Source organism: Chrysemys picta, chromosome 1 (assembly GCF_011386835.1).
Source record: "Chrysemys picta bellii isolate R12L10 chromosome 1, ASM1138683v2, whole genome shotgun sequence".
NCBI lineage: Eukaryota > Metazoa > Chordata > Testudines > Emydidae > Chrysemys > Chrysemys picta.
This window is the reverse complement of record NC_088791.1, coordinates 341,729,821-341,750,791: the sequence shown is the minus strand read 5'-3', so window position 1 is coordinate 341,750,791 and position 20,971 is coordinate 341,729,821. Positions and strand designations below refer to the sequence as shown.

General features: G+C 51.1%; 1 long non-coding RNA gene across 1 annotated transcript; it reads left to right on the top strand.

The window, feature by feature from the left end:
* Positions 1–491: 491 nt before the first annotated feature.
* Positions 492–18,992, top strand: LOC122174125 (uncharacterized). The gene is made up of 3 exons (XR_006175556.2): positions 492–789; positions 15,218–15,297; positions 17,209–18,992. It is a non-coding gene; the product is annotated as an uncharacterized LOC122174125 (long non-coding RNA).
* Positions 18,993–20,971: the final 1,979 nt, after the last annotated feature.

Sequence of the window (20,971 nt, the reverse complement as noted above, 5' to 3'; positions counted from 1 at the left end):
TACTGTGTCCTCACTGGTGCTGCGCTCCCATGTGTCACAAGGACTTCTGGGGGTACGTGCCTTGGGCTGCACTCAGCTAAGTTGCTGATTCTTCCCCCGTGAATTGTGGGGGAACTTGTCTGTCCTCCTGGGCTTTGGAGGCCTATCTGCACTGCAGTAGTTTAGCCTGCGGCCTCACTGCAAAGTGGGCGGTTACCCAGCCTCTATCCCACCCCCACAGTTTGCCCAGGTTGTTGAAAGCACCAAACTCAGGTGAGAGGGTTTTTCCTTGTGGCTGGGGGAAGGGGTAGGCGAAAACCTGGGGGAGAGCCTGGGTTAACTCTGCAATGTGGACATACCCACAGGCTTCAGAGTATAGCCCGTGTGGAGCCAGCGAAGGAGAGACTGGGACAAAGCAGGGGATGCTGAAGGCCAAGTCAGTGCTGCCTTTGAGAGGGACTGTGCGCTCTTGTTCGTTTGGAGAGCGAAGCGGTTGCATTTAGAAACTAGCGGCTCTACTGGCTGTCATCAGAAATGGTACAACTCTGATCTCTTCTTTAGTAAATCCTGCACACAGCTCTCAAGTTCTACAGGCTACTTGGCCCTTAATTGCCACTGACTCTGCAAAGCAAGAGAGCTGTGCAACTTGTAAATCAGCAACCCCTCACTCCTCTGAGACCACCCGAAACCCCAGCCTTTGCGACAGACAGCAGCAGAGGCAGTGAAAGAACTAAAAGCCTCCCAGCTCCTGTTTCTGGAGAGGAGCCTGCTTCACACCAGGTTCTCAGAGGCACAGAAGCCACTGTTAAGGTCAGTGCAGATTCTTACAGACGGGCCCTGACAGGGAGTTTGATTGTTTTCAGATAACAAGGGAGATTTCATGGTAGTTAATCCAGAGGAGATAAGAATTGCAGTTGTTTCTTCAGAAATCATCTGACTGGGCTAATCCAGTGCTGAGGAAACAATTGATTATTAAAGTCCCAGCCCGGGCTAAATGAAGGTAATTCTGGGGTGTTCAATGTATTAATCCCTCAAAACAGGAGGGGTAACTGCTTTCCGTGTATCTGGTAAAATGAGAACTGGTGCATTTCAGTTATGCAGGATTATAGTTTTCACATTTTAGTTCAAGAATTGCCTGGCTGTGAGATTGAAATAAGTGCTTTGGGGGTGACCAGCTCTGCACATCGAGGTTTTTCCTGAAACAAAATAGCTTGTTTCCGAAAGCAAATAGCCACTCAGAACAGTAAACTGTGTCTGGGCTCATCCTTTCTGCAGTTATTTTTCAGACCTCAAAAGAGGATAATCTGCAGTTCAGGATTAAAAATTTGAGGCTGTTTCTCTCAATTCTGATCCAGTGGCCACTGGCCAGTGATGAATCAGACTTCACGGGTCTCCTGCTAGCCAGCTTCTAAGAACTTTGATATATTGTCCTGTAAAATAACTCTGTGCTTGAATTAGCAACCATGTTTACTGCCTGTTGGCCTCTTGCTGTTTATTGAGGCTGTGTGCATGTGGCTTTGTTCTTGTAGGGTTACTTGTGAACAGTTAGCAGCACGTACTGCTGTTGTTTGTAGGTCTGCTCAGAAATATAGGGCTGCATGTATGCTGGCCAGTAACTAGGATTGCTCGTTCAGAATCATGGTTAAGAACATAACATAAGAACGGCCATACTGGGTCACACCAATGGTCTATCTACCCAGTATCCTGTCTTCCGACAGTGGCCAATTCCAGGTGCTTTAGGGGAAATGATCAGAACAGGGCAATTATCAAGTGATCAATCCCCGGTTGTCCAGTCCCAGTTTCTGGCAGCCAGAGGCTTAGGGACACCAGGAGCCAGTGTTCCCTCTAATTTTTCCCACACATGTGCAGAATGAATTTTGTTATGTGGTGGGGGTGGGACCGAGGGGATCGGAATGTGGGAGGGGGCTCAAAATAACCAGAGCATGACCCGGCTCTGAATGCCCCCGATTCTAATCCTGGCGGGCGAAGGGGCAGAACGTGGATTGTAGACTCAATCTGAATTCCACAGCTGGCTCTCCTGTCACTATGTAATGGGCCAAACCACCCCTTGTCCCCTATCTAAACACTCCCAGACTTTGCAGGTGTTTGCAGCTACAGAGCTGGCTCAGGCCCATCCCTGATAATTGCAGCCAATAGGGGACTCTCTCGAGGGAATGCCCACAGCTCCACGTTCTACAGTGAGGTGCCCACTGCTTTTCTTTCCCTGCTCCAGGAGCAGAAAATGTTGCTTAAACCACAAAAAAGCCACAATTAAGTAACATTAACACCCTAAGCCGAGCCCACAAGAAGCTGCAAATCCAGGCTAACGCTCCTCTGATGCCTGCTGAGATGTTGCCAAGCATACGGTCTGTGGCACCATGTGCTGTGCTCAGAACCCTGACATCCCAATCAGCCTGACAGCGTCCTCTAATGATGCCGGCTTTGCATGGAATTTCAGCTTCAATGTTGAATCTCTGAGCAGCTAATCGAGCTAGGACTGGGGCAGGCACCGGAACACTGTGAAGGGGGAGGGGAGGACACATGTTGCTAGGAACGCACAAGGATGCAGGGGCCCACATGCACAACACTGGCATCAGCAACACACAAACCGACATGCTTACACCCTCGTTGAGCAGGGCAGGTGCCCACATGTCCTCATTTGCAGACCCACAAATCCCTCCATCACGCGTTCAGGCTTGTGATAAGTTCAGGCTTCTCTGGGCTGTCCTTGGACATCCTCGGGCAATGTTTAGGTGCTCAAGAGGAAGTTGCTTCTCCTTGCCATGCCTCAGTAAGTCCCATAGGCAGCATGGCGCTTTTGTAAGAAATGCACAAGACTGGACCTGGAGTGTAATTATCTTGGGCTGTATTTTTCCTGCTGTAATTATTGCTTTTAATCACCTCGCTGCATACAGCAGAGAATAGCTCTGAGCTGCAGGGATCTGCACAGCGGGAAGATGGTGCACTGGGATTTCTGGCTGTATTTTTCACCTTGCTAGTGGCATTAGAATTACCTCCCTCAGGAGCTCGTTTCCCAGAGGGAAATCAAGTGGAGATGGGCAGCTAGTGGGGGAGGGGAGAGGCAGCAATGGGGGAGGCAGTCAGTTTCAGAGGTTTTTTGTCCATGTGAGCATGCCAGGCAGGCTGATTGCCACGCACAGGTCTCATGACGTGATCTGGTGGGTAGGACACTGGACTGGGAGTTTGGACGCTGTTTCAGCTGTGCCACTGACCTGCTCGGAGACCTTGGGCCAGTCACTTGCCCTCTGTGTCTCTGTTTTCCCTCCTGCCCTTGTCTGTCTAGTCTGTTTAGAATTTAAGCTCTATGTGTATGTACAGCACCCAGCACAATGGGGCTCTGATCTTGGTTTGGGCCTCTAGACCCCGAGCGATCGGACCATTGTTTGGTATGTTGCCTTCTGCCAGATGAGTCCTCGGGCTTTTGAGTGGCCATAAATTCAGGCTTCCGAGAAAGACAGAAACCAGCAATGCACCTGGCCAATTCTAAAATACTGTACATAGGTGAAAACAATTCCTTCCTGTCCCCTGGAAAGATCCACTTATGTCCTGAAGCTTGCTCATTGATTAGCCTTGTGTCATTCGCTTAGGCTGAGTGGAAAGTTGCTTTTACCAAGGCAGTTGCTCTCCGTGAACTGCCTGAAAAGGTTTAATTTTGTGGCCTTTGCATGAAGACAGGTGAAGCGGTAAGGGCTGAACGTGAGCTGTTGGGATTGCCCGCTGTTAACATTCAGGAGGTTCATTAAATAGTAAACAGCTGAATAATGGCAAGCTAAATAGTGCATGGAGCTTTCTTTTTTCCTCTCCTGTGTTTATAGAGGAGCCGTTTAAATTATTTACTGGTGTATTTAAAATCCTTTCTTAAGTGAAACCCAGCTGGGAAGCGAAATCTTGTTTACAGGGACAACCATCCAAAAGAAACGTGTCTGTGTCTAATGAACCCATTTGTGAGCAGGTTCCTTCTGCGTCCCCAGCAGCTCATCAGCTTTCATACAGCTGAGAGGAGAAGGTTTTAAAAACTGGGTGGTTAAAGTTAGGCAGCTGGGTCAGGTTTAAGCTCTTAACTAGGGGGCCTGGTTATTAAGAGGGAGTGGCAGGGCGGCCTAGTTGGGCACTAGGCTGGGAGTCAGGGATGTTGTGGTCTGTTTCCCGGCTTGTCCACTGAGTGGCTTTGGGAAAGAAAGACACACTGCAGAGGAAGGATGGTCCAGTGGGTAGGGCCCTAGCCTAGGGCTTGGGAGACCCTGGTTCAAATCCCTGTTCCACCAGAGACTTCCTGTGTGATCTTCAGCAAGTCACTTAGTTTCTGGGCCTCCGTTCCTTGGCTGTGCAATGGGGATAATAGCACTGCCCCACCTCACAGAGGTGTGGGGAAGGTAGGTACATTAAAGACTCCAAGGTGCTTGGATACTGTGGTGATGGGATTCTCAGACCTTAGAGAGATACTTAACCTCTCTGTGCTTGCGTTACTGTGACAGGGAGTACTGGGCCATTTGAGGCCCTCTGCTGGAGGACTTGTTGTCCTACCATTCCCAGAAAAAGAGCAGTAAAGGTAGGTCCTCCAGGCCTGCCTAGAAAGGCTGCAAGGAAGCAGCCAATCAGAGCCCAGCAGGCTCAGTTAAAAGGAGCTCAAGGGCCTGATGAGCAGGGAAGTTGGAGAGTGACCCTGCTCAGACAGGGAACAGATGGAGAACCCAAGAAGGTGGTGGGACTAAGTGAGAAGGGCCCAGGGAAAGTAGCAGCAACTATTAAAGCAAGTGGCTGGGACCCTGAGTAGTGGGCAGCCACCAGGGAAGGGTCTATGCTCTAAGGGGCTAAGATTCGGCACTAAACAGGATAGGCGCCAACTTTCTCCGGCGCCTGTGGGTGCCTGCACCTCTGGCCCCGCCCCCTCCCTTACCTTATTGGATCCCTTCCCCAAATCCCCACCCAGGCTCCGCCTCTTCCCACAGCGCGCTGTGTTCCCCCTCCTCTCCCCACCCTCCCTGCCCCGCGAATCAGCTGTTTTGTGGCGCAAGCGCTGGGAGGGAGGTGGGAGAAGCAGGACGCGGCGGCGTGCTCGTGGAGGAGGCAGAGGTGAATTGGAGCAGGGGGGCGGGGCCATGGGGAGCTGCCGCTGGGTGCTGAGCACCCACCAATTTTTTTCCACGGGTGCTCCAGCCCCGGAGCACCCACGGAGTTGGCGCCTATGCTAAACAGGTCTAGTCACGGGGCCGAAGACCCCAGAGAGGGCCAACCATTCGCTGGCCTGTGTTACCCCGGAAGGGGTTCCTTCATGCATATTAACTGTGTGACGTAGCCAAAGGCCTGAGTCACTGAAGACCCACCTGAGGAGGACAACAGCCAATAGGAGGCGCCAGAGTGCAGGTTCGCACCCAGCCGACAGGAGGCACTCGCGAGAGGTGCGTGCACCCCATTGCTGTTACCCTTACCACGCTTCATCCCCCTCGCCTAGTTAGCCTGTGACGTCTCTGGAGCAAGGACAGTTAATATACTGCTATCACTTTGTACTTGCACTGGCCTTCATTTAAGGCTAAGATTTAGTCACGGGTATTTTTAGTAAAAGTCCTGGACAGGTCACAGGCAATAAACAAAAATTAATGGCCCGTGACCTGCCCCTGACTTTTACTATAAACACCCCTGACTAAATCTTAGCGGCCCCCGGGGCCTCATTGCTTTGGGTGGCCCCTGGGGCCAGTGACACCAGCCGCTGTTCGGGTGGTCCCTGGGTCAGCCACACCAGCAGTTGCGGAATTTCACAGAGGTCACAGAATCTGTGACTTCCACGAGCTCCGTGATAGACTCGCAGCCTTAGCCTTAATGTATTGGTGTTTCCGGAGGCATCATGCTAAAGACCCAATGAGTCAGCACTGACACAGGAGTTCTACGTGTGCCAGCACCAAAGGGTTAAAAAGTAAGTTCAATTTGCAGCTCCCTCCAAAGTCTCCCTCTCCCAACCCTTCCTTGTCTTCTCAGCTTATGTACCCTGAGAATCCCCCGCCCTTCTCCCTGCTCTGTGCACAGCAGTGAGGGGGGCAGTCCGTGGATTACCAGCTGTGAAATGAACAAGATGGGAAGAGGGTGGGAGCCCCTGAAAGGGATTATCCCCATTTGTAAAGGAACAATGAGACCCAGAGTGGTTGTGACTTGCCCGGGGAGCATCCTGGTTTAGGGGATAGGCAGGGAATGGAGAGTCCATTGAATAGATGAGGCCTGGCTGGGGACTTTCAGAGGGAGTGCGGTGCCTGTATCCCACTGACGTTCCATGGCAGCTGGGCACCCATAGGCTGCTTTGAAATGCCAACTTTAGAGGTGCTAAGCAGCATATGGCTTCTATTGAAGCTGAGGGAGTTACCCTGGACTTGCACCTAGATATAACTGACTGCGGAATCTGAGCCACAGATGAACAGTCAGTGACCGAGCTGGGGACAGAACTGAGGAGTTCTGGGCTCCCAGTCTAGGTCTAGCAGTGGTAGGGATCCACCACCACCTCCTTGCATTGCATAACACTGTCCTAAGCCTCTGAAAGCGCTTGTATCTGCTGGACTTTATTTCCCCAATGTTCTACGAGTCCATAGAGCAAAGGAACAGCAGATCCTCCACCCCATGTTTTCAAAATGCACAGAAACTCAAAATTAATGAATCCCCATTTCCTTCAAACAGGGCTCGTCCCTTAGATCTCAGTGAGCTCTGCAAATCCAGCCCAGCTTGACAAATTGGTTCATCCACTATGTATATAAAACACCTAATCAGAGCATATGTACCAAGGGCTGGGCTCCTTTTAACAAACCAAGATCAAAGGCAGCTGACTGGAGTTTGCAGAAACTTTCCAAAAGCTTGTCAACGTTTTTTTTCAGCAGCTCACCAAGGGGGTTTCTAACAGAAATGGCAATTCAACCCTAACTACAGCAGCTGTTCCAACTCCAACTGCAGTAAAAAGCAAACATAATATTCCAAGTCTAACAATAAAACTCAAGGCTGAGTCCGACTTCTCTCGGACTTTACAAGTGGCGTTTGCATTTGATACTACGTTCACTTGAATGATAGTTACCTGGTCTTGATTAGCATGTGGATATTGTCTTTCCTATATACATTTCCAGAGAGGGCCTAGAAATGCCTGTAGATATTTAATCAAAGCTCTGTCTAATCTCATGCATTTATGCCTTGGGTTGTATTTTCCATAGATACTCACTGGGAAAACTCATTTGCTACTTAGTGTGTTTTCTGAAATTGCTAGTTGTGATGGTTTTGTGATTTAGACATTTTTCTACTAAGAACCTAGGGCCCCTATTCAGAAAAGCGCTTAAACACAAGCTCAACTTTAAGAATTAACTTCAATGATCACCTGTTATTTGTACCCTGATAGCATCTCGGAGCCCTAGTTATGAACCAGGATTCTGTGGTGTTAGATGCTGAACAAACACAGAACAAAGAGAGAGTCTCTGCCCCAGAGAGCAAACAGTCTAAGCGATGGGACTGACGCATGTGCTGAATCAGGGCTTAGACTCAGCATTCCCAGCCTGGTGCCCCATTCTAACCACCTGGACTGGATTAGAACTGCTGACCTAGCAGGAGTTGAGGTTCTGTGCTGCGTTTATCAGTCCTGTGGTTGTCCTCCCGCACTTCCACTCTATTTTTCAGTACATTAACACTACCCCTTAGAATCCATTAAACCACTGGACCAGTGCTGAGTGTCTGCAGTGCAAATCAGATAAAGGAAAGGAAGCGCCGGTCATAAAAATCAAGCAGAATAAATGGCAATGAGTGAAACTGGAGTTCATCTGATGCTTGATTTAAACACGCAGACTTGAGCAACTCCTCATCCCATAAAGCTGAAGCAGCTGTCCCATTTGCCGGCCGGAAGCGTATGCTGTTCTACCTTTTCCCGAGACAGGAAGTTCACTCTCCCACTTTCCTTTGTCCAGCCCGTCAGTCGGAATAAATCACCAGAATGTTTATAATCCAATAAAAGTGGTTTAGAGGAAGGGCCCTTGTAATAAATAAGCTCTAGTTGAAAAGGAGGCCATGGGGCCTAGTGGTGGGGGTGATTTTCCACATGAAAAGAGACAACCACGTACTTTCAGCTGTGAAGAGCTTTTACTTCAGCTGAGGAGGGAAGTGCCTCTAAATCCTGGGTTTACCAGGATAGTTACCAGATTATTCTAGGACGTCCCAGAAGCTCTCCTGCCAATATAGCGCTGTCTGCACTGGGGGGGTTAGGTTGGTGTAAGTATGTCGCTCAAGGGGGTGGATTTTTCACCATGAGGGACATAGTTATACCAATAGACCAGACCTCAGTGCTAAGCCTTAGATCTACCGTGGGGCAGCGTCTCAGCAAAGGAGTCTGCCCAGCCTGCCCTAGCAGTGAGGTTCTGCTGAAATCACCAAGCACTGGGTCAATGGGGGGACCTCAAGATGTTGCATCGCAGAGCACACAGGTGGCAGCAGAGATGCAACTGGGCAATGGCGGCGGCGTGACTGATGGCGCAGCGGCGGGAACAGCGATCGCTGTGAGCCAGTTGCAGCGGCAGAAAGCAGCAGTTGAGGCACCACTCGATGCCTTCCCCCTCCCCAGTCCTGAGGTGGGAGGTGAATTCACATGAACGCACCTCTGAACTCTGGGTCTTCACTGACCAAGGGCAGCCGCTGTGAATGGGGGGCTGTGGAGGGAGAAGGGAGGGGTGTGTTAAAATGCCACTCGTTTGTTGGATTTTGACACCGCAGGAGGAGAAACTGAGGCGAAGGACACGGCCCAGTGTGCTCTGGGGGGAGGGGGAGTTTGCTGATGATCCCATGTGTCTGAAGATGGTTGTGGTTGGTTCCCGTTCCCTTTTAGTAAAAGTTCTCGTTTGTTATGCACAGCTTGCGAGTGGGGAACTCTTAGAGGCACCCGGGGCCGTGTTACACTTTCCCAGATTGCTGGGTGAGAGCTTCAGCCGGTTTGGTTCTGCGCTGTCAAAAGGAAGCCCTAAAGTTGAACTTGGCCCTTGCTGCTGCTGACTGCAGGTGGCCGAAGGGTTCCACCCGCGGTGGGGAATGAACAGTCCCGTGGAGGCAGGAGCGTTTGGTCTGCTCGAGAGCGTTTGGAGTGAGAAGTGGAGCAGAGAGACTGGCCAGGTCTACGCTGCCGCTTACTTCCGTATAACTTATGTCGCTCAGGGCTGTGAATAAGCCACCCCTCTGAACAAGGTAAGTTACAGCGACCTAAGCGCCGGAGTGCACAGGGAGAGAGCTTCGGCCGACATCGCTCCCTTCTCTCGCGGAGGTGGATCTTTCATAGAGCGTCTTCACCAGACGCGCTACAGGGGCAAAGCGCCATCGGTGCAGCTGCACCAATGTAGTGCTTCGAGTGTAGCCCAGTCCACTGTCAAAGCTGCTCTTTTGCTCAGAGGAGTGAGTGCTAATGACCCTTGTTCGGTTTTTCATGATAGACTCACTGAGGTACGTCTACACTACAGGGGTTACAGTGGCACAGCTACAGCGCTGCAGCTACACCGTTGTGCTGTAGCACCTACTACAGCCCCAGAAGGGGGTTTTCTATTGTTGTATTAAATCCACTGCCTTGAAAGGGAGTAGCTAGGTCGAGGGAAGAATTCTTCTATCGGCCTAGCTGCTTCTACGCGGGGTTCGGTCAACATAACGACATCGCAGAGGGCACAAAATACTTCACTGCTCTGAGCACTGTAGCCAGGTGCACCTGTGTTTTAGGTGTAGACCACGCCAGAGTTACTGGAAATTTTTTAAACAGTGCACTCTTGGCTCTTGTAGGAGGATTTCACACCACTAAAAATGTCACCACAAAAATTGTCCCCGTTTATGATTTTGAAAATACGATCCGCTTAATTAGGGGACGCATCAAAACAAGGCAGAGCATCAGTCAAGTCTGCGGGAGAAAGCAGGGTGTGCATCTCACGTGCTGCACCAGCTCTGACCTCACAAAATGGCTGTGGCATCACAAAACAGCAGACTCCTAGAAACGCAAAGGTGCAGTCCCACAGGGAGCAGAATTCGAAGTTACCAGCTCTGTACATCAGTTATCCAGCGCTACTAAATAGTCAAAGTGCCAATTGCTGGTTCGAAAGGTGGTCTTTCGTCTCCTGCCCTGGTGCACAATAGGTTAGAAGCGCAGCAGAGATCCAGTTTGGTGGAAATTCTGACTGATTGCACATGGTCGGGTAACTCCAAGATTAAAGGCAGGGGGATACTGGTTTCGAACAGTCACCTGGTTTCAGGCCCAATAGTCTACACCAAGGTGTAGTATTCCGTCCTTTTCGTAATGAAAAGAACTGGAGCCCCTGCTGGGGAGGTGGCGTGCCGGATGACGGCATTGGCCAGGCTTTCCTGGATGTACTCCCAAACGGCTGCCAGTTCTGGCTTGGACATGGCATAGATCCATCCAGAAGGGACCTTCGTCTCAGGCTGCAGGTCTGCGGTGCAGTCGTAGTCTCACTGCGGAGGCAGCGTGTCTGTTCTTTTTTTTCTTTTTTTTTTTTTTTTCAAATCCTGATACATTGCAGGGAGAAGGGACTTGGGAGTGATTCCTTCTGGCTACCTGCCACATCTGGAATTCCACCACAGGGGCTGTCGCTTCCGATCGGCCGCAGGAGCCTGGGGCCGAAGGGTTAGAGCCGGTTGCATACCGACAGGCCCTTTGGCAGTATTCAAAGGGGAAACTGATCCTCTTTTCTCGCCAGGAGACGCAAGGGTCGTGCTGCTCCAGCCAGCTGATGCAGAGAATTAGGGTGAAGTGTGGAGAATGGATCCCGTTGAACTGTAGCTCTTCCCAATGGCCCTGGATTACGGCCTCTAGGGGTACTGTTTCCTGTGTCACTGGCCCTGAGGTGACAGAGGCCACCTATTGTTTCTAGGGGAACTGATGTAGGTTTTAAACAGAGGGGGATTTGTAGTGCTCAAGTGGCTTTAGCTATGAGGTTTATCAGCATAATTGATCAGGGCCCATTGAGGGGGAATCGGCTTGGCTCCATCCATGGTACGTAACTCTATTCGTACTTGGAAGCATGGGGAGGACCCGTGTGTCCTGGATCGGGTTTCTCCAGAGGGCTGGGAGGTAGATCTGGAGCATAGTGCCCTGGTAGTGCCCAGCCTGTCCCTCCATATGGCCTGGGCTCACTCGTTTCCCAATTCCATGCGGGTCAAGGTCTGTGATGAGTAAGAAGTGAGGGCTTGTCCTGGTATTCCACAATAAAAACATAGGTATTTGTGCCATTCCTTTTCTTCCAGGGTCCAGCACGGGTGGCCCGATCAACCTGCATCGGTTGATGGTTGGGCCCTGGGGGTTTCAGTGTGAGGCGTGTGCCCCACTTCTCCTTTCCCTCAGGCACTGGCTGTCAGTGCGGAGAGAGAGGTCAGTGAAAGTACCCACACAGGTCAGGGTCTCAACGCGGGCTAGCTTGTCCTTTACCTCCGCACTAAGTCCACACTGAAAATGAGGCAATTGGGCTGCCTCGTTCCACTCAAAGTCAGCCGTGAGTCGCCGGAACTGGGCTGCGTATGAGGGAGCTGGGCCTTGCCCTTGCTGGAGCCCTGGTAGCATGGCTTCTGCTGAGTGAGCGCGAAGAGAGTCATCAAAAATTGCGGAAAACACTCGTAGGAAGATGTTCCAGTCTGCTAACACCGGGCTGTCCTGCTCCAGCAGAGGACAGGCCCAATCCAGAGCTTCTGCAGCTAGCAAACTGAAGGCTAGTCCCACCCTGGCCTGGTTGGTGGGAGACACTTGAGGGCAGAGCAGGAAAAGGAGACGGCGTTGGTTCAGGTTCTCCCTGAACTCCAGGCTGTTCCCATCCAAATGCTAAGGTAACAGTACGGCAGGGCCCTGTGTGGACGGCAGTGGCCCACCCCGAGCCTGGAGCATGGAATTCTCTCTCTGGGATCGTGCTAGCTGCTTGCAGAGCGTCTGATTTTCTGCTAGGAGCTGCGTCACTTGGGATTGCAACAGATGGTTCTGTTTGGAGTTGAGACCCGCTCCTTCAGATCCCGTACCCCCTGGGGTCCAGTGCGTGATGGTGGTAGACCTGCCCCTTCCATATCCCTGTTAAGGGGCTCCTGTGGAGGGAGTGAGAAGTTGGTCTGGGAAAATTGCAAGGAACTTGGGCACAGGCAGTCTGGCCTAATGGTCACAGCACTGCTGGGGTTCTCAGATCAGCGACGGGGTGGTAGGATTTGCTAGAGCCAGGCTCAAGAGACAGGGTCAGAGTAAGGCCGGAGTCGGAGCCAGGGGATGAGGTGAGGTCTGGAGCCACAGCAAGCCTGAAGTCTCTGTGGTTGCTCAGATAACTTCCTGGCAGGGCCGGCTCCAGGCACCAGCAGAGGGGTGCTAAGGGGTGGCATTCCGTCCATTCTTGGAGCGGCACAGTATGGGCGGTTTTTTTTTTTTTTTTTTTTTGCTTCGGCAGTTCGGGTGGCAGTCCGAGCGGCTTCTTTTTTTTTTTTTGGCTTGGGGCGGCAAAAATGGTAGAGCCGGCCCTGCTTCCTGGGGCACCCTCCAGGGTTAAATAGGGCACTTGGCCAATCAGAAGGCCGCAGGGTCACTCTGGGTCCCTTGGGCGGTACTTCCTGTGGCTCTGCATGGCCTCCTCGTGGCACTATGGGAATATCAGCTGGTCCAGGTTCTGCAGACCCAGGTTCTAGTTCACGGGTCCTTACAGCCATATCGCTAATTATCAGGCTTTGTTAGCGAAATACGACTTCAGTAACTACTCCCGACAGGTGGACTTTAAGAACATGCTTCCCCTAGAGGACAGAGCCCAATTTCAAACCTTGATTGAGGAAGGCAGACTAGTGACACAAACGTCTCTACAAGCTACTGGGGGTGCAGTGGACATGGCATCTGGAGGGCTAGCCACTAGTAGAGTTAGGAGACGTGAGTCTTGGCTCTGCTCTCGGGAGGTGCAGAACACCACAGAGGATCTACCATTTGACCAGTCAAACTTGGTCCGTGAGAAAAGGGATGAGTCCCTACACTTGTTGAAAGACTCAAGATCGACCTTCCGCTCCCTGGGAATTTACACCCCGGTCCCAAAGAGAAAACACCAGGGCAGGTGTACAGAGCAAGACCACCCACTTCATAACCGTTCTACCACCAGTGCCCAGCAACAAGCAACAGACTTCAAAGACCTCCATTTTCAGCCCACACTGTTGCCACGACCTCCACCAAGTGCTACCCATCTGCTAAGAGCTATTTTTGATGCCTTGGTCATGAACCGCCTGACTTTGATGATGCCAACCACTATTCTACTCACCAGGCCACCATTTGAACCTTTGGCCACTTGCTCTATGTCCCACCTTTCCATGAAGGTCGCATTTTTAGTTGCTATTACTTTGCCCAGAAGGTGAGCAAGATGGGAGCATTCATGGCCAGCTCACCATATGTCGTCTTTCACGAGGAAAAGGTCTCCCTTCGCCTTCATCCTAAATTCCTCCCTAAGAAATTTCTGAATTCCACGTCAACCGACCGATCCATTTACTGGTTCCCTTTCCGCAACCCCATGCTTCCACTGACGAGACAGGACTTCATTCCTTGGCCGTCAGATGAGCCCTGGCGTTCTACCTGCAAAGGACCAAACCAATCGGAAAATTACCAAGATTTGCCACAATAGCAGAACGGTCATGAGGATGAGCAATATCTTCTCGGAGAATTTCTAAAGCAGTGGTTCCCAAACTTTTTGGCATCACGCCCCCTTTTTAATTTTCGAGAACCCCCCCCCCCCGCTCCTTGTCCTCTGACTGCCCCCTCCTGGGACTCTCCGCCCCCGGGGACCCCACCCCTTATCCAACCCCCCTGCTCCCTGTCTCCTGACTGCCTCGACCCCTATCCACACCCCTGCACCCTGCCAGGCCCCCCAGGACTCCCACTCCTATCCAACCCCCCCCCCCCGTTCCCTGTCTACTGACCACCACCCCCAGAATCTCCGCCCCATCCAACTGCCCCCTGTCCCCTGACTGCCCCCCCGGGACCTCCTGCCACTTATCCACCCCTCCCTCCCCCCGCTCCCCGCCCCCTTACCAGGCCGCTCACAGCAGCAGGACTGGCTTATTGGAAAGCCTGGGAGGTGGGCGGGTGCAAGCTGTGCTGCCCGCGCAGCAGCATAACTGCAGGGGAGGGTGGACAGGAGGGGAGGACCCGGGGGCTAGTCTCCTCCCTCCCCCCCCAGAATTTCTTCACACACCCCCAAGGGGCACGCCCCCCAGTTTGGGAACCAGTGCTCTAAAGGGATGTCTGATTGCATTATCACTTGCTACCAATTAATGTGTATCCCTCTCTCAGAACGGGTGAGGACCCATTCTACGAGAACACACATCTCTTGTTTTCACAGCCTCTCTCCAGGAGGTCTCAGTGCTGGACATACACAGAGCAGCTACCTGGAGCTCCAGTCACAAAACATTACATGCTTGTTTAGGACTCCACTGTATATATAGGGACTGCCATGCTTCAAGCATTTTTACTGACTACATCCTCACACCCTCCTCTGGTCTGAATACTGCTGGTCGGTCACCCATATATGGAACAAACATACGGACCCTGCAAGGACATCCGGGGTGCTCTCACTGGCTGTGTTAGCAGGGCCTAATAACACCGCCTGGGAGAGGAAACACAAATCCCATGCAAGGAAAGGGGCAGAAGGGAACCCAAAGGAAGAAAAGAATGACCAGTGAAACATAAAAGAATTCACCATTGTGCCATGCATGCCAGGCAGCCATCCCCCAGCGGGAAGAGGGGGGCAGCCATCCCCCAACGGGGAAGGGGGGAGCTAGAAAGTCAAAGCACATCATGCCCTCAGACACAAAGCCCCTGAGAGCACAGCTAGCTAGAGAAAAAAAGGCAGATCGAATGCTCTGTGGTTAAAGAACCTCCCACAAGGTACTGTGCGCTAGGGGAAACTAGAGTGGTGGTGAGGAAACATTTAAGCTTTTTATGACAAGTCCAGAAATGGGGGATCATTTTCTCTCTTGATTAGATTCTTCCCTAATCTGCCTTGCAGCCCATCCCTGTGGTATCTGGGTGCTCGTACTCCTGTCTCAGGACCCCGAAGATCTGAAAGAAGGTGACTCAGTGGAAACGGCAAAATATTTGTAATGAACACATTAGGCGGTGCAGCAGCATTCACTGGAAAGTAGCGATTTACACGTCTGAAGTGCTGCACAAGCATCCATCCAGCTCTTCGCTGCTCCTTTTGGGTTTTAACCATCTTCTCCATTTCAGCTCCTGCGGGATCATGTAAAGGTTCCGGAAATAACTCTTCAGAGGCTCTGAAACCTCAGAGCCATGAGGACCTTCACAAGGTGAGTGTGTTTCCTGCAGAACAGCCATTTAAATGCAGCAACCCAGGGCCACTAAGCAAAAATGATCATTAGAGTGTATTGATTGTTAGAGAGTCTTTCGCAAAGTGCTTTACAAAATACACTAGAGGCAGCGTGCTTTCCTGATCTGAGGGCAGGGCTGGGAGCCAGGAGCTTCTGGGTCCTAAATTCCCATGCTGACACCTGTTTCTCCTGTGGCCTTGGGTGTCACGACTGGGGCTTGGGTGCTCAGCCTAGTGGTCAGAGCAGTTGCGATCAGAGGCCAGGAACAGCGCTGAAGGTCAGAGTCAGAGCTAAGGGTCAGAGCCAGTGTCAGGAGTCCGAGAGCAAGCCAAGAAGCAGATCGCATCTTGTCACACAGACAACTCCTGGGCTTAAATAGGGCACTTGGACCAATCAGGGGCCATGAGGGAAGCTGTCAGTCCAGCCTTCCAAGATGGTACTTCCTGGTGTTTATCTTCAGGGTCTGTGTGAAAATGCATATGATCCTCTCTCAGCTGTCGGGTAGCAGGGCTGTCTGCATCCCTTAGACCCAGGTTCTAGTCCCCGCCAAACCTCACATCAGGGAAATCACTTAAATTCTCCATTTTTTTGTGTGTAAAATGGGGATAAATCAAAGGAATGGTGATATTTACAGTGCGCTTTGGGGAAAGCACTTTATAAGTGCTAAGTAATAGTACACGGATTTCAGCACCCACTGTCAAAATGCACCCGTCTCTGGGGCAGAGCATGGTAGCCACTATAAACATGCTAGTAAGGCTAGACAGTGGTTTAGGGACAAGAAGAAAAAACACTGTGTCTGATGAAAGCGACCTGGGAACGTGGAAAGGAGGGATGGAATTATCCGTATGGGTGTTTAACCCGGACACTGGAGTTATACTCTCTCTTGAGAAGACCATCCTGAGCTCTTCCATGGCCCCAAATAGCTCAGGACCTTGGCTTAATGTCCCATTGAAAAGACTGAACTTCCGGGACCCAATCAAAGCTTTCGAGGTTACATTTTACAGGCCAGACGGGCATAAGTTGTCACAACCTTCAATGAAGTCGGCCCGCTGTGAATTTGACCCTATACGCTCTAGGATAAAGGTGCTCAAAACACCTTTGTTCCTTCGGGTTTTTTCTTAACACAGGATGTTGCTAAAAATTGTCATGTTAGAGCTCCAGTGTGTTCTTAAAGCGCCTTAGATATTCCCTGGTCTGTTTCTGAATTCAGCCCCAGTCTATAGTGGCTGCCTGCCAGGATTATTTTCCTCCCTTACCACAGCGCCCCCTAGTGTCTCCTCCACCTGCACAGTCCCAGATGGGTTAAAACCAGAGCAGGCCCAGAGCCCAATTTTGTTTTGTGAAAATGTTGAGGTTTGGACATTTTTCTTGTTCCACGTGGGAATGAAAATGAGACCTTGCCGATGCTTTTGTGAGATGAGAGAGAGAATCGCTGACTGTAGCCTGCTGGGGAGGGCACCAGCCTGGGATATGGGAGACCCAGTGTTTTTCTTCTTGTTCCTACATCACTGCACAGCATCCCTATTCTCTGTGGTTCAGAACAGGGACTTGCACCTGGGTTAGGGCTGGTGCCCTGACCATTGGGTTAGAGAGGCGCACACACGTGCACCCGTCTCTACAACATTTTTGTCGAAACCAAGACGTTTCCACAGAACACTTCAGCTTTCACAAAACAGCTTTTTTTGGACTGGAAAAAGTTTTGCCACAACTTTTCTTTTCTTTTCTTTTTTTACCGTCTCTCTTAAAACCTGACCAGCCACCGGGTTCCAATGAGACTCTCCCGGCACGGTCGAGCAGGTGCTTCTCTGCCTTGTCTGATTTGGGAAGCCCCTACCGCTGTGGATGCAAATGCACTGGCTGTTCTGATGTAATCAACTCTTTTGTCCACAGATCCCTTTACAAGGGTGGCTGTTGTATCCCCCATTCTCCAGATGGGAAAACCGAGGTACTGAGAGGCAAAGTGACTTGTCCAGGGTCACAGAGGGGAGTTCATGACAGAGGTGGGAAGGGAACGTGACGCTCCTGACTCCCGATCTGCTTTTCTGCCAGCTGGACAACACAGGCTGCCCAACTTGATCCTTAATAACTGGCTCCGGCTCTGTTAGCCAATCCCTGCACTGTCCTGTTGTAACCGGGCTCTCCTGCGCAGTGCAGGAAGGCGTGCGAGATTACACTGCCCACGGGTGTGATGCTGGCATTCCACTGGGTCCGGCCCATCTGCCTTTCCTGAATGTTGGATGGTACCAATCATGACCCCCGGCCGGATAAAGCTGCTTTAGGCTGACTGGCTCCATGTAAAGCTGCTTCCTTGCAGGGGCTGAACAACTGACTTGCTCAAAAGCAGATGAGTTCTCAATGAGGAGTTGAAGGGGGTGTGCTGCGGATCCTTGCGCCAGGCTACACGAGGCTCTGCCCTGTGCAGCGCATCTTGGCTACAAGCCATTTGCAGAGGAAGAATCTCGGGCTGAGGAGCATGCCGAGAGCTGCTAGCCGGGGGAGGGGGCCGGGCCAACATGAGCACAGCAGAGACACAACCCGTGGCAGCATCATGTCATGTGAGGAGAGAGCACAGTGCCTCCCTGGGCAAGGATCGCAAGGCAGGGAGTTGGGCAGAGAGGGCGGCGAGCTGGCCAGGTGCAGATCTGGACTGTCTGCACCATGTCAGAGCTGGGGAATGTCTCGCTGTTCCTGCGTCCCTACTCCCAGCTGCGGTGGGCAGTGCTGAAGTCCAGTGAACTCACCACCACCGAGCTGATAGCAACGGTGTCGAAGTCCAAAGAATTACGCTCCACCATTTAACTAGTCTGGGGGCGGGGGGGTAAGGACCCTACCCCCACTGACAGCTCTCTCAAGTCCCCCAGCCGGACAGGCTCCTTGCCGCGAGCTGGAAATGCTGCTGTGAGGTTCCTAGGAAAAGGGTTATTTTTGCCAAGCTGCACTGTTTGCCATGGAATCGGTCCACATCCCAGCCATGGAAAGGAGCGGCAGATATCGCTTCCCATTCGGGGTGGGCTGGCTGAGGGAGGAAAGCGGAGTCAAAAACAGAACAATCCATCAACGCAGGGCTGGGGAAAGATGCTGACTTGACAGCCCTGGTGTCTGACATCCTATTTATCCAGGGAACCGGCACAGTATGGGCAGAAGCGCCGCAAGCTTCCCCCACATTGCCCTCGGGGGCGGCAGCGCCCAGTCAGTCCTGCCTCTCTGCTGAGGCTGCAGATTGTGATTGTGGACGCCTATCTGCCAGGCACTGACTTGAGACACCCCTTTATTTCACCGAACGGCCATGGGACCATGGTTCAGAGATTCCAGGGCCAGAAGGGACCATTGTGATCATCTGGTCTGACCTCCTGTGTAACGTAGGCCAGAGAACTGCCCCAAATAATTCCTAGAGCAGATCCTATAGAAAAAACACCCAGTTGTGATTTAAAAATTGTCAGCATCCACCATGGTAAATTGTTCCAATGGTTAATTACTCTCCCTGTAAAAATGTACACCTTCTTTCCAGTCTGAATTTGTCTCGCTTCAACTTCCAGCCACTGGATCACATTAGACATTTCTCTGCAAGATTGAAGAGCCCATTATTAAATATTTGTCCCCCATGTAGGTCCATATAGATTATAATCAAGTCCCCCGTTAACCTTCATTTTGTTAAACTAAATAGATTTGAGCTCTCTGAGTCTATCACTATAAGGCAGGTTTTCTAACCCTTTAATCAGTCTTGTGGCTCTCCTCTGGTCCCTCTTCAATTTATCAGCATCTTTCTTGATATGTGGGCACCAGAACTGGACACAGGATTCCAGCAGCGGGCGCACCAGTGCCAACTACAGTGGTACAATAGCCTCTCTACTCCTACTTGAGATTCCTTGGTTATACATCCCAGGAGCGCATGGGCACTTTTGGCCAAAGCGTCACACTGGGAGCTCCTGGGGTAACTTCTGCTCACTCTCAAGCTGGCCAGAGCTGAGCCAGTGACCTTATAGGGAAAAGGCCCTGCATCCCCAGTCAATCCTGTGAGCCATGTAATCATAGAGAGAGGGACTGCAAGATCGGCACATGCTTGCTGGGCAGCTCTGTTCTATTGTTAATAGGCTTTTGGCTGCAAGAAATGATGCCACTTTATCGGGAACACGGGGAAGAGTTTTCCAGTTTGCTACTGGGACTCGTGTGAATGCCTGGTACTTCAGTTAGATTTTCCCCATTGTGCAAATATTGAGCCAAATTCATCCCTGTCAAGACTCGGAGACTTTAAGGTCAGAAGGGACCATCATGATCATCTAGTCTGATAGTCTGATGCTCTGCACGTTGCAGGCCACAACCTCACCTGCCCACTCCTGGAATAGACCCACAACCTTTGGCTGAGTCACTGAAGTCCCTCACACCATGGTTTAAAGACTTCAAGTTACAGAGAATTCACCGTTTACCCTAGTTTAAACCTGCAAGTGACCTGTGCCCCATGCTGCAAAGGAAGGTGGAAAAACCCCAGGGTCTTGGCCAATCTGGCCTGAGGAAAAATTCCTTCCCGCCCCTCCATATGGTGATCAGTTAGACCCTGAGCATGTGGGCAAAACCCACCAGGCAGATACCTGGGAAAGATTTCTCTATAGTAACTCAGAGCTGTCCCCATCTAGTGTCCTGTCTCTAGCTGGTGGGGATTTTTGCTACTGGCAGTCGCCGATGGGCCACACACCATTGTAGGCAGTCCCATCACACCATCCCCTCCATAAACTGATCAAGCTCAGGCTTGAAGCCAGTTAGGTTTTTTGCCCCCGCTGCTCCCCTTGGAAGGCTGTTCCAAAACTTCACTCCTCTGATGGTTAGAAACCGTCACCTAATTTCGAGCCTAAACTTGTTGATGGCCAGTTTATAGCCATTTTTTCTTGGGGTCCACATTGGCACTTAACTTAAAGAACTCCTCTCCCTCCCTGGTATTTATCCCTCTGATGTATTTATAGAGAGCAATCTATAAATCTCAATCTCCCCTCAGCCTTCTTTTGGTTAGGCTAAACAAGCTAAGGAGCTCTGAGTCTCCTCTCACAAGGTAGGTTTTTATTCCTCGGATCATCCTATTAGCCCTTCTCTGCCCCTGTTCCAAACATTGGCTTCAGATGAGATAGGTCCACATTCCTTCCTCCCCGTGGTGTATACAGTGTGTGTGTCTGATGTTAGTATATTACATCCTTTGGAAATTATTCTCTTGCCTGTGGCTACAAAGATGAACCTGTTATTCAAGTACATGAGATAATCGAACTGACCTAAGTGCTGCTAGCTAGGAGACATTGTTAAAATGCCTCTCAGCAGGGGGACTAGATGGCTTGCGGGGATTAACAATAAGTCTTTCAAGTCCAGTCCACTGGTTCAAATCTACTTGATGCTGATAGTAATGCGAGCTTATTGCCATCTGACAATGGAAGGGACTGGAATACACTGGTGGTCTCAGTTCAGTTCCTGGGGGCTGTGTCAGACTCCGCCACAGATGAGATGCAAAGGACTCAACACCACTCTGACCATTGCTCACACTGGCTGTGAGTCAGAAAAGCATCCCTGCTCAGGACAAAATGTAAGCACGTGGTTAAGTCCTGTCATTAAAGTTAAGCATGTGCTTAAGTATTGTCTTGAATAGAGATAGCTTCAACATGAGCTTAAGCACTTT